At 35.2% G+C, this 13,456-nt stretch overlaps 1 long non-coding RNA gene across 1 annotated transcript in view; it reads right to left on the bottom strand.

Annotated features, from left to right (window-relative positions):
- Positions 1-1,826: 1,826 nt before the first annotated feature.
- The window catches only part of LOC136030106 (uncharacterized), a 33,936-nt gene continuing 22,306 nt past the window's right edge, over positions 1,827-13,456 (bottom strand). Inside the window, exons 2-3 of the long non-coding RNA XR_010618183.1 lie at positions 11,785-11,900; positions 1,827-1,945 (exon numbers count right to left, since the gene is read on the bottom strand). This is a non-coding gene — a long non-coding RNA (uncharacterized LOC136030106). The remainder of the gene's footprint in view (positions 1,946-11,784; positions 11,901-13,456) is intronic.

Here is a 13,456-nt window from a genome sequence, read left to right as displayed (position 1 = left end):
TGATACGCTGAATTTGATGGTATGATTTTCATTAGCATTCTAAGAGTTTTACGGTGTGTTTCCTCCTTTTTTCGAAAACGTAATCAAATTTTCTCAGGCTCATAACTTTTGATGGGTAATAATAAACTTGATGAAGCCTATATATTTAAAACCAGCATAAAAATACAAAAAATTTGCACGGGTGGCGACAAATTTTCCCAGACCGGGACACCGGGACACAAATGACGACCGGGACACAGGGAATATAAATGACGAACGGGACGCTCGAAGAGAAATTACAGACTGGGACACTGGGACACAAATGACGACCGGGACACAGGGAAACAACAACAAAGGGGACGCCGGGGTATCTTAGACACGTATCTTAGACAGGTTTCTATCCTTCCCATCCAGTTTCATCCTGATCTCACCGCTTTAAGTATTTTCTAAGATTTTCGGTCCCCCAACTGCCCCCCCAATTACGCTTGATCCGGTTGAGATTTAAAATAAGAGATCTGAGTTAAGAGGTCCTTCTAAATATTAAGTTTCATGAAGATCCGATCACTCCTCCGTAAGTTAAAAATACGTCATTTTTTCTTATTTTTCAGAATTAACCTCCCCCCCAATAGAGCGAATCTGTTCCAATTATGTAAATCACGTATGTAAGACTTCTGCTTATTTTTCCCACCAAGTTTCATCCCGATCCCTCCAATCTAAGCGTTTCCCATGATTTTAGGTTTTCCCACCCCAAACTTCCCCCAATGTCAGCAGATCCAGTCAGGATTTAAAATAAGAGCTTTGAGACACGATATCCTTCTAAATATCAAATTTCATTGAGATCCGATCACCCGTTCGTAAGTTAAAAATACTTCATTTTTTCTAATTTTTCAGAATTAACCCCTCCCCCAACTACCCCAAAGAGAGCGGATCCGTTCTGGTTATGTCAATCATGTATCTAGGACTTGTGTTTATTTTTCCCACCAAGTTTCATCCCGATCCCTCCACTATAGGTTTTTTCCAAGTTTTAGGTTCCCCCCTCCCAACTCCCCCCCCCCCCCCAACGTCACCAGATCCAGTCGGGATTTAAAATAAGAGCTCTAAGACACGATATCCTTCTAAACATTAAACTTCATTGAGATCCGATCACCCGTTCGTAAGTTAAAAATACCTCATTTTTTCTAATTTTTCAGAATTACACACCCCCCCCCCAACTACCCCAAAGAGAGCGGATTCGTCCCAATTACGTCGTAAGTGTTTTCCAAGATTTTAGCCCCCCCTCCAACTTCCCCCAATGTCATCAGATCCGGTCGGGATTTAAAATAAAAGCTCTGAGACACAATATCATTCCAAACATCAAATTTCATTAAGATCCCATCACCCGCTCATAAGTTAAAAATACTTCATTTTTTCTATTTTTTCCGAATTAACCACTCCCCCTCCCCAGATGGTCAAATCGGAAAAAAGACTATTTCTAATTTAATCTGGTCCGGTACCTGATACGCCTTCTAAATTTCATCGTCCTATTTTACTTGGAAGTGCCTAAAGTAGCAAAACCGGGACCGACAGACCGACAGAATTTGCGATTGCTATATGTCACTTGGTTAATACCAAGTGCCATAAAAACTGTACATAACCCTACTCTGTAATTAAAGAATACTTAATATCAATTTGTCGTTTTTGTCTTTTTTATTATAATATTTTCAGAAACATATAACAAGTTTATAACTCATCCTCGAACTGACCAATAATTTTTAGTTGTATAAATTTTGGAACTTTTTTCTCTAAAATTGGATCATTAAAGAGCAGCATAACAACAATCAGAGTTCTTCCAATTTCTTCCAGTATTCCAGGAGCATTCGAAGCAGGGAATGTCTTGTTTGACCAGCAGGTTTACGCCGCTTATTTTTATAAAAACTGAGCCAACAGGATCCTTTATATCAGGTCGAGTGCAAGTCACTGTTTCTCCCTGTAATAATAATAGGCATTAATTTTTAACCCACTGTAAAATATGTATAAATAGCAGAGTAGCTAAAAAAACAGACAAAGAAAAGAAAAACAAATCCACATAGATATTCAATAAAGACATTGGTAAGCTATTCAGGTCCAACTGGGGTACTTTTTCGTAAAGTTAGTTATCAGAAAAGTGCTCGTTTTTGCAGATGTTTTGCCTAAACTGCACAGCAATAATTTTTAATCATAATTTTGTAGACTGCGCAGCAATAATACATATTACTATAATTCAAAAGCAATTTTTTTCTTTTTGTAAATTGATTGAAAAAAAAGCAAAGCCTCTAAGTATTTCAATAGCCTTCTTGTGGATTTTTATTTTTGTATATTAATCAAATATCGGGTATTAGAGTATTTTGAGAATACTGCTTCTATATTTTCAAAATATTTCATCTTCTTCTTATTCTTCTGGTTAAAGTTTTGTGATGCCTTTAAAGAGTCACGTTAAAACTGATGAGAAATTTTTAAATTTAAACTAATTAAATTGTTACATACAACTTATTGCGTAATAACTAATACCAGAACTTATATAGTATAAACAGTACTAACTTCAAATTCATAACCTTAGCCTTGATTTAAACGTTAAACCCTAAAATGAACAACACTTTTTCACTCTTTTCCACTAAAACAATAAAGGTAAATAAAAAAAAAAAAAAAAAAAAAAAAAAAAAAAAAAAAAAAAAAAAAAAAAAAAGTTAACCCCAGAGAGGTGCGAAAGTCTAAGATAAATTAAATAGGCTTGTAAAACACGACGTAAATATATGATTAAGCCCATAAGTATAAACAATAAATAAAGAGGCAGGGCTACAAGACCCCTTTGTCAAAATCCTGGAAGAGGAAATTACTAGAAAAAATTGATAGAAGCGTATATTACTTATAATAGAGATAGGTATACCAGACCCAATCTGGTATTTCTCGATTTACGCGCAAATGCCAGCCACCAAATTCTTGTTCCCTCCAAGGTTGTACCTTCGCCTTCAACATTTCGTAAACATCAACAGGGCAAAAAGGAAAATTGACTGCAAATTGAAAATATTCTGGAAAGACAGGTACAATTTCTTTTGGCTTGGCTACCCTTCTTTTTCTTTCGAGAGCTGCCAAATTTCGCTGTTGAGCCCTTTTAAATGTAACAACCTTATCGCCACTGCAAGGGTTGTACCTCTTCTCTTTTTGCCAATAAACTTCATTTTTGTTTCTGTCTACCTTGTATACATTGTCTCGGGGATGAATTGAAATTTTTTCTTCATATCTTTGCCTTTGATGTATGGTTTTTCTTCCTTGGGACATATATTCTTCCCTTTCAAATATTTGCAGGTATTCCCCTTTTTTACGCTTTCAGCCACTTTATTCTTTTCAGTATATATACTTCTTTGGCTCATTTTTGAATAGCCTCTTAATCCAACTCGGAAAATAAACTCTTTTTTCTTCAACACAGGCTGGAAACCTTTCATGTCTCCCTTGCCAACTCCTTTTAGCTCTTCTGCAGCTAACTTAAAGTGCTTTTCAGAATTTGATCCTTCAGTTTTCATAATTACGTAGCATAAAAATTACGATTGATGTTTTTCAGTCCAACTCTGAAATGTATGTATATGATAAATCGAAGCGTCCCACTCTTTTTATGCTTTCAATGACGTCATCTTCTCGTTGAGATCCTCTTTATGCTTTATCTGACGTCATCTTCTCACTTGTTTGTCGTTGAAACATGACGTCATTTTTTCTTGTCGATTTATGGATCCAGGCTCCGCCTACTTTAAAAATTGTATTTTAATACCAATATCGAGCTCTTGTATTACAATTGAGTACCAACACGATGCCTTTTATATATATATATATATATATATATATATATATATATATATATATATATATATATATATATAGGGTTTCAGGGGGGTGATAGGGTTGAAGGGTTTCACCCCCTCGTCAGTACCTCGCTCTTCACACTAAAGCTTAAATCTTGTCCCAATTTCTTAAGAATGACCCCTGAATCACAAAAGCCGTAGAATAAATAGTTGAAATTACTATAAATGCTTTAACGTAAAGAGCGAGGTATTAGGAGGAGGTGAGCACATCATACACATAATAATTTCTGTTCGTTTTAAGTTTTAATGCTTCTCCCTACTTTCAGTTGAAAAAACTTTTTCATATTTATTTTTTCATCGTTTTTTTTTTTAAATAATTCTAGAAATGTTAGAAACTTTACCGATATTTCTGAGCATCGAAATTAGAAATCTTATCCTCGTTTTTAGGCACTTTAGAATAAACTTGGGTAACGAAATTACCAAGCTAATGCACTGATTGTTATGACCCTGCTTGATTTTATGACCCTACAGTCTTACTGGCATAGGTACAGTTATGTACGAGTTAAGATAGAAAAAGGTATTCTAACCAGGCTATACATTTGATTCGAGGATTGAGACACGGTTCAATCTTGACTCCCCAAAGACATGGTTATTAGGTTTTTGACTAAACTGAACAGAATTGCTATCTCAGAATTTTTATCCGGTGACTTTGGGAAAAATAATTAGCGTGGGAGGGGGCCTAGGTGCCCTCCAACTTTATTGGTCTCTTAAAAAGGGCACTAGAACTTTTTATTTACGTTAGAATGAACCCTCTCGCAAGGTTCTCTAACCACTGGATCAATACGATCACCCCTGGGAAAAAAAAACAACAAAAAACAAAACAAATAAACACGCATCCGTGATCTGCCTTCTGGCAAAAAATACAAAATTCCACATTTTTGTAGATAGGAGCTTGAAACTTCTACAATAGGGTTCTTTGATACGCTGAATCTGATGGTGTGATTTTCGTTAAGATTCTATGAATTTTAAGGGTTGTTTCCCCCTATTTTCTAAAATAAGGCAAATTTTCTTAGGCTCGTAACTTTTTGGGTAAGATTAAACTTGATGAAACTTATAGATTTAAAATCAGCATTAAAATGCAATTCTTTTGATGTAGCTATTGGTATCAAAATTTCATTTTTTAGAGTTTTGGTTACTATTGAGCCGGGTCGCTCCTTACTACAATTCGTTACCACGAACTGTTTGATTATAGCCTGTTACAACCAAATAAAATATTTGGGATTCTGTCAATGCAGGGGGAGGAAACTGTCACCCCCTCCCCCCAAATGATGCCATTGTTAAAATGGAACTGCCAAGGAAAGTTTTGGAGATCAAACAGTTCGTGGTAACGAATTGTAGTAAGGAGCGAACCGGTTCAATAGTAACCGAAAATCTAAGAATAGGAATTTTGGATACCAATAGTTACTTCAAAAGAATTACATTTTAATGCTGATTTTAAATATATAATTTTCATCAAGTTTAGTCCTGCACATCAAAAGTTACGAGTCTGAGAAAATTTGCCTTATTTTAGAAGATAGGGAGAAACACCCCCTAAAAGTCATAGAAGCTTAACGAAAATCACATCATCCGATTCAGAGTATCAGAGAACCTTATTTTAGAAGTTTTAAGCTCCTATCTACAAAAATGTGGAATTTTGTATTTTTTGCCAGAAGACAGATCACGGATGCGTGTTTATATTTTTTTTCCAGGGCTCATTGTCGCAAAAGGGCTCATTCTAACGAAAATTAAAAGTTCGTGCCCTTTTTAAGTGACCAAAAAAATTGGAGAGCACCTAAGCCTCCTCCCGCGCACATTTTCCCCCAAAGTCCCCGGATCAAAATTTTGAGATAGCAATTCTGTCCTGGGTATTCGCGGAATGGTTGATAAATTTTATATCAGATGGTTTATTTTTGTACGTGACTACAACGCCTACTGTTACTAACTCACCGCAGCACCAAGCTGCATGAAGCCAGTATAGCTCCACGCGTGCTCCTCCTCCGTCCTATTCTATCCAAGGCCTCCCTCTTTATACCCTCCCAAGAAGTTCCCATTTCCCTTAATTTTTTTTTACGAAATCCTCCCACCCCAACCGTGAACGACCTATTTTCTATTTAACCCTAGATAATTAGCACAAAAGGACAATTTATCATCCTTCATCCAATAAAAATAAATGTGGGTAGAGAATGGGACCGCAAAACCTGCCCTGGTCATCTCAACCTTTCTCCCCTTATGGCCCTTGAAAGCGCGATTGAACCACACTTTCTGTACAGCCTACTTTGCGAAAACATATTAAGTTGAAAAAGACGCATTTATAAGACATACTGGGTATAAGTATTTTGAATTAAAATAATCAACTTGGTGAAAATTATTAAATGTAGACTGATGGTCTATCATCTATGGCTATCCGGATATGGCCTTTTATTTTTAAAACTTCTTTACAGAAAGTTCAATTGAATAATTATCCACAAAATCTAATAAGCCGATGAAATCTGCCTGGTTTTCTAAAAAGGGGAGAGACATTCTAAAAAACCCAAGTGATATTCACGAAAATCGTACGATTAAATTCAAGATATTTGAGAATCCTACTGTAAAGGTACTACATGAGCGTGGAATTTTGTGTTTTTTGCAACAATGAAGGTCACGCATGCGTGTCTTTTTTTGTTACCTTTTTTCCCACGAGGAATCGTAATTCACCTAATAGTCCTAGAAAACCGGGAGAGAGCTCATTCGAACGGAAAAAAAAAAATAAAAGTGCTCTTTTTATGTGAAAAAAAAACAAGTTTCTTTAACTGAAAGCAAGGAGTGACATTAAAACTTAAAGCGAACAGAAATTATTCTGTATATGACAGGGCCTGTCCCCTCCTCAACGCCCCGCTCTTTACGCTAAAGCTCTTCATTGTTTTTAAAATTAGATTTGTGAGAAAGAGCCAAAATAAGGTCTGCTCAACAGGGGTTAATATACTACTTGATGGCTTAGCTAAACAAACCGTCATCGTTTAGTGTTCGTCTCCCAGAAATTTATAATACTTTTTCAGAAATACTCCATCTTTTTGTGAGAATTCAAACGATTGCGCTCTTGGGACGACGAAAGAAAACGCCAAGTCTGTCTCGCCCTTGAATTTCATGTTGCATAATTGTTTGGTACGTTGTTCTTTCTTTCTTTTAGTTTAATGAATTAGCAACAACAATTTAAGAGGCATTATGTTACCCTTTAAATGAAAACGGAAAAAGCAAGATTTTAATGTTGTTCCTTACTTTCAGTTAAAAAACACTTGTTTTTTTTTATTTAATTTCTGAAAATTTTTAATTAATACAGGTTTCGGTTTTGGCTCACCGTAAATGGACAATTAAAACGAAATTTGGATATTAATTACACTATTTTGGCGAAATGGCTTTCTCAAATAATTGATCGGACGATTTTAAGAAAAAAGGGGTAGGGGAGGGGGTCTTTTTGCCCTCCAATTTTTTACTTACTTAAAAAGGCCGCTAGAACTTTTAATTTTATTTACAACACGTTTTTATTAGTAATAAATATACGCAACTTACGAATTAACTTACGTAACGAACTTCTATATTTGTATATATTCACTAGCTGTTGGGGTGGCGCTTCGCGCCACCCCAACACCTAGTTGGTGGGGGCGCTTCGCGCCCCCCCCCCCCAAGCCCCCCCGCGCGCGTAAGTCGTTACGCGCCATATTAGTTTCGCGCCATTGTAGTTGTGTCCCTATGTCCCACCTGTGAATATATATATATATATATATATATATATATATATATATATATATATATATATATATATATATATATATATATATATATATATATATATATATATATATATATTTATATATATATATATATATATATATATATATATATATATATATATATATATATATATATATATATATATATATATATATATATATATATATATATATATGTTTTTAACTACGTAAAACTTGCGAATATACAACATTCTTTGATGTCCCATTGTCTGTGCCTATAAATAGATTGTCAGGTTTACCGACTCTTGAACATGCAACATATAATGGTCCATGGGAAAACAATCCGTATTCAGATCTATACCTCATGATTCTAATGATTGCCCTTGAGCTTTGTTGAAGGTGATTGCTAATCGACCATTCCCTGAGTCGCCATCGTCATTTATATATCCCCCTGTGCACCCCGGCGTCCCCTTTGTAGTTATGTCCCTGTGTCCCGGTCGTCGTCATTTATACTCCCTGTGTCCCGGTGCTTTGTTGATTGCTAATCGAACATTCCTTTTGTCCCGGTCGCTTTCTCTTTGAGTGTCGTCATTTATTTAGATTTTCAGGTTTACCGACTCTTGAACATGCAACATATAATTGTCCATGGGAAAAACAATCCATATTCAGATCTATACCTCATGATTCTAATGATTGCCCTTGAGCTTTGTTGATGGTGATTGCTAATTGAACATTCCCTGTGTCCCGGTCGTCATTTATATTCCCAGTATCCCGGTCGTCATTTGTGTCCCAGTGTTCCCCTTTTAGTTTTTTTTATTGGTTTTGACCTTTTTTTAGGTTTTTTAGTTTTTTTCTTTTTTCTTTTTAGTTTTTTTTGAAGTTTTTATCTTTTTAGTTTTTTTTATTTTTATTTATATTTTTTTAGTTTTCTTTTTCTCCTTTATTTTTCAGTTTTCTTCCTTTTTTTAGTTTTTTTTTCTTTTTTAGTTCTTTTAGTTTTTACCTTTTTTAGTTTTTTTTAGTTTTTTAGATGAAAATTTTTTTTAGTTTTTTTCTTTTTAGTTTTTTACCTTTTTTAGCCTAACCAGGATTTGAACCTGGGACCTTCATTCTCCGTTCTGACACCCTCTCTCACCGAGTGACTACTCCAGCATGTTCATTTTGGTGTTTTAAATGGTATATTATTAACCAAATTAATGTGTTTTACAATATACTAAGCATCGTCAAAGCAAAAATGACGACAACTAATTTCATGACGTCAGCCGACACAGAAACATGACGTCACCTGATCCACAGATCCACAGACAGACAACTTATTTATATATATATAGATTACTTATATGAGGGAGTTCACTCCCTCGTCAATATCTTGCTCTTTACTCTAAAGTTCGAATTTTGTTTCAATTCTTTAAGAATGACCCCTGAATCACAAATGCTGTTTAATTAAAATAAATAGCTTTTTCAAATTGCTAAAAATAATTTAGCGTAAAGAGTGAGGTATTGAGGAGGGGACGAACCCCCTCATATATGCAATAATTTCTGTTTGTTTTAAGTTTTAATGTTGCTCCTTACTTCCAGTTAAAACAACTGTTTTTTTATTATTTAATATCTCATTGTTTTTTAACTAATGTTGTAAAATCCAGCGCCCCCTTCATGGGAATTCTCTCCCCCCGTGATAAATTTCTCCATGAAAAGATCCTGTTATATAATCCAATATCCCAACCCCCCACCACCAGAAAACTCCCCCTGAAAAAGTCAGTATACTTCCGAATAATCAATACTATATGTAAACAATGTGGAAAGCTCATACCCTGCAGTCCTTCCCTCGGTGACTGTGGGGGATTAAGTCGCCCTCAGACACATACTTATAAGAAATTTCGACTATACTAACAAAATGCTATCTTAAAATTTTGATCCGGTGACCCTGGGAAAAAAATGAGCGTGGGTGGAGACCTACTTGCCCTTCAATTTTTTCGGTCACTTAAAAACGGCTCCAGAATTTTAATTTTCGTTGGAATGACTAACTTTCCGTCTAAGAAACTTATTTGCTTAAAGTAGTTTAAAAAACAAAACTTATAGCCTGCATCAACTGGTTTCTTTTTCTTATTAAATAAAAAAAAAAATAGTTTTTTTTAACTGAAAGTAAGGAGCGACATTAAAACTTAAAACGAACAGAAATTACTCCGTATATGAAATGGGTTGTCCCCTCCGCAGTCCCATGCTCTTTACGCTAAAGTTTGACTCTTTGCCACAATTCTACTTTTTAAAACAACTAAAAACTTTAGCGTAAAGAGCGTTGGACTGCGGAGGGGACAACCCATTTCATATACGGAGTAATTTCTGTTCGTGCTAAGTTTTAATGTCGCTCCTTACTTTCAGTTAAAAAAAACTATTTTTTTTTTATTTAATTTCTGAACGTTTTTGAATTAATGCATGTTTGATTTTGGCTCTCCGCACATAAAATATTGAAATGAAATTAATATATTAATTTTTTTTGACTAAATGGCTTTCTCTTAGTTTTGATCAGACGATTTTGAGAAATAAGGGGTGGGGAAGGAGGCCTAGCTGCCCTCCAATTTTTCGGTTACTTAAAAAGGCTACTAGAACTTTTAATATTCAACGAATGTTATTATTAGTAAAAAAGATACGTAACTTAAGAATTAACTTACGTAACAAACTTTTATATTCTTATATTTTTATTATGTGTACGAGGGGGTTTGTACCCTCGTTAATACCTCGCTCTTTACACTAAATCGTAAGTTTTGTTCCAATTCTTTAAGAATGACCCCTGAATCAAATAGGCCGTAGAATAAATAGTTGAAATCACTAAAAATATTTTAGCATAAAGAGCGAGGTATTTATCTCCTCCTAAATACCTCGCTCTTTATGCTAAAGTATTTTTAGAACCCTTCATATGCGTAATAATCTCTGTTTGTTTTAAATTTCAATGCTATTCCTTACTTTCATTTGAAAAAACGTTTTCATGTTTATTTTTTCATTGTTTTTTTTTATAGTAATGCTAGAAAATCCTGCGCCCTTTTCATTGAAATTTTTTTCCCCATGGCATATTTCTCCAAGGAAAGATCCTCCCACATAGCCCCCTCCCTCAACCCTACCCCCAAAACCAAAAAAATCCCCCTGAAAACGTCTGTACACTTCCCAATAACCATTACTATATGAAAACACTGGTCAAAGTTTGTAACTTGCAACCCCTCCCCCAGGGACTGTGGGGGAGTAAGTCATCCCCAAAAACATAGTTATTAAGATTTTCGACTATGCCAAACAAAATGGCTATCTCAAAATTTTGATCCGTTGACTTTGGGAAAAAAATGAGCGTGGGAGGGGGCCTAGATGCCCTCCAATTTTTTTGGTCACTTAAAAAGGGCACTAGAACTTTTCATTTCCGTTAGAATGAGCCCTCTTGCGACATTCTAGGACCACTTGGTCGATACGATGACCCCTGGGGAAAAAAAAAAAACAAAAACAAATAAACACGCACCCGTGATTTGTCTTTTGGCAAAAAATGCAAAATTCCACATTTTTGTAGATAGGAGCTTGAAACTTCTACAGCAGGGTTATCTGATACGCTGAATCTGATGGTGTCATTTTCGTTAAGATCCTACGACTTTTAGGGGGTGTTTCCTCCTATTTTCCTAAATAAGGCAAATTTTCTCAGGCTCGTAACTTTTGATGGCTAAGACTAAACTTGATGAAACTTATATATTTAAAATCAGCATTAAAATGCAATTCTTTTGATGTAGCTATTTATATCAAAATTCAATTTTTTAGAGTTTTGGTTACTATTGAGCCGGATCGCTCCTTACTACAGTTCGTTACCACGAACTGTTTGATAGAGACAAAATATAATTTCTTAAATGATAGTATTTACGCCTACTTGGAGCGTTGTTTGCATTTTTTATCTACATATTACAATGTCGAAATTAAGTTTCTATTTTGTATATTCACTGAAAAAAAAGGATAAAGCCTCCAAGTGTTCAAAAGCCTTCCTGTGGATTTTTACTTTTTGTATATTAATCAAATATCGAGCATTAGAGTATTTTGAAAATATCGCTTCTATATTTTCAAGAATCTCACCTTCTTCTTATTCTTCTGTTTAAAGGTTTTTGTGATGACTGCAGAGAGTGACCTTGAAACTGATAAAGAAATTTTTAATTTAAACTAATTAAACTGCAACATATAACTAGCATACTTGATCCTTAGTACAGTACCTCCTGTCTATTTGAAGAAAAAACCGGGAGGCCAGATGAAGTCATGGCAGAACATCATGAAGAAGGACATTGAACCACTAGGCAGTTTCCAGAGGTCATAGCTTCCACTCATTTGACTGGAAATAGAGGACAGATTATTTGGCAATACACGATCCAGCAGTTTCTTGATGGCAAGTTGGGTTGAATAGCCTGTGCTTAGTCTTGAGTAAGTAAGTTTATCTTGCTTAGATAATATGACTTTTCAGGAACCAATGCAATACCCTGTGGCATTACTTCCTGTGCCACTAAGAAATTCAACATAAAGATTTTTATCATTTTAAATTGATTGACTATCTCAGAACTTTCAATTGATAGCAACTTGGTCCTCTTTAGGGCAAAATTGTAGTTTGATGCTGCAAGATAGCAGACAAGCCACTTTCCACAAAGTTGTAGTCTGATGCTGCAAAATAGTAGAAAAGCCCTTTTCCAGGGCGAAGCCTTTTTGGTCACTTAAAAAGGGCAGTTGAAATTTTAATGATTCAAGTATTCTAGTGTTGCAGTTTAACCTGATCCCTGATCAATTGTAATACAATTGAGTACAAAAACGGTGCCTTTTCATTGCCTTACCCTTATAAAATTAAACAGAACCTAATATGAGGGGACTATTAGCACTTTGATTTCCCCAGAAATTTATATATGAACATCATCAAATTATTGATCGACTCTCTTATTTTATTAGTAAAATACGACCTCAGTCTATGCTAAGGCATATATATATATATATATATATATATATATATATATATATATATATATATATATATATATATATATATATATATATATATATATATATATATATATATATATATATATATATTCGGAGGTAATTCCGAAAGATTTTCCATCAGCCTCTGCTCCAAAATATATGGGTATTTGCCTGATTCTCCCATAAAACAAGAGCTAAGAGCTCATATGACACTTGTGATGAGGCCGGAAGAGCCAAGAGCCAACAGATCATGTGGTATGAACTCTACCAAAATTCTAAGAATCAATAGATTGATTTAAAAGGAAAATCAGAGGCTTAATGCAGGTCGGGATTTAAAATAAGAGCTCTGAGTCACGAGGTCCTTCTAAATATCAAAATTCATTAAGATCCGATCAGCCACTCGTAAGTAATAAGTACCTCATTTTTTCTAATTTTTCCTCTCCCTTCAGCCCCCCAAATGGTCGAATCAGGCAAAACAACTTTATCAAGTCAATTTGTACAGCTCCCTGACACGTCTACCAATTTTCATCGTCCTAGCACGTCCAGAAGCACCAAACTCGCCAAAGCACTGAACCCCACTTCCTAACTCCTCAAAAGAGAGCGAATCCAGTACGGTTACGTCAATCACGTATCTACGACATTTGCTTATTCTATCCACCTGGTTTCATCCCGATTTCTCCACTCTAAGCGTTTTCCAAGATTTCCGGTTTCCACCTCCAACTTCCTCTAATGTCAACAGATCTGGCCAGGATTTGAAATAAGAGCTCTGAGACTTGAGTCCCTTCTATATATCAAATTTCATTAAGTTCCGGTCACCCGTTCTTAATTTAAAAATACCTCACTTTTTCCAAATTAACACCCCCCCCCCCCCCAGCTCCTCCAAAGAGAACGGATCCGTTCCAACTATGCCAATCACGTTATTAC

Source organism: Artemia franciscana, chromosome 8, assembly GCF_032884065.1.
Source record: "Artemia franciscana chromosome 8, ASM3288406v1, whole genome shotgun sequence".
NCBI classification, from domain to species: Eukaryota; Metazoa; Arthropoda; class Branchiopoda; order Anostraca; family Artemiidae; genus Artemia; species Artemia franciscana.
This window is presented reverse-complemented; position numbering and strand designations above follow the sequence as displayed.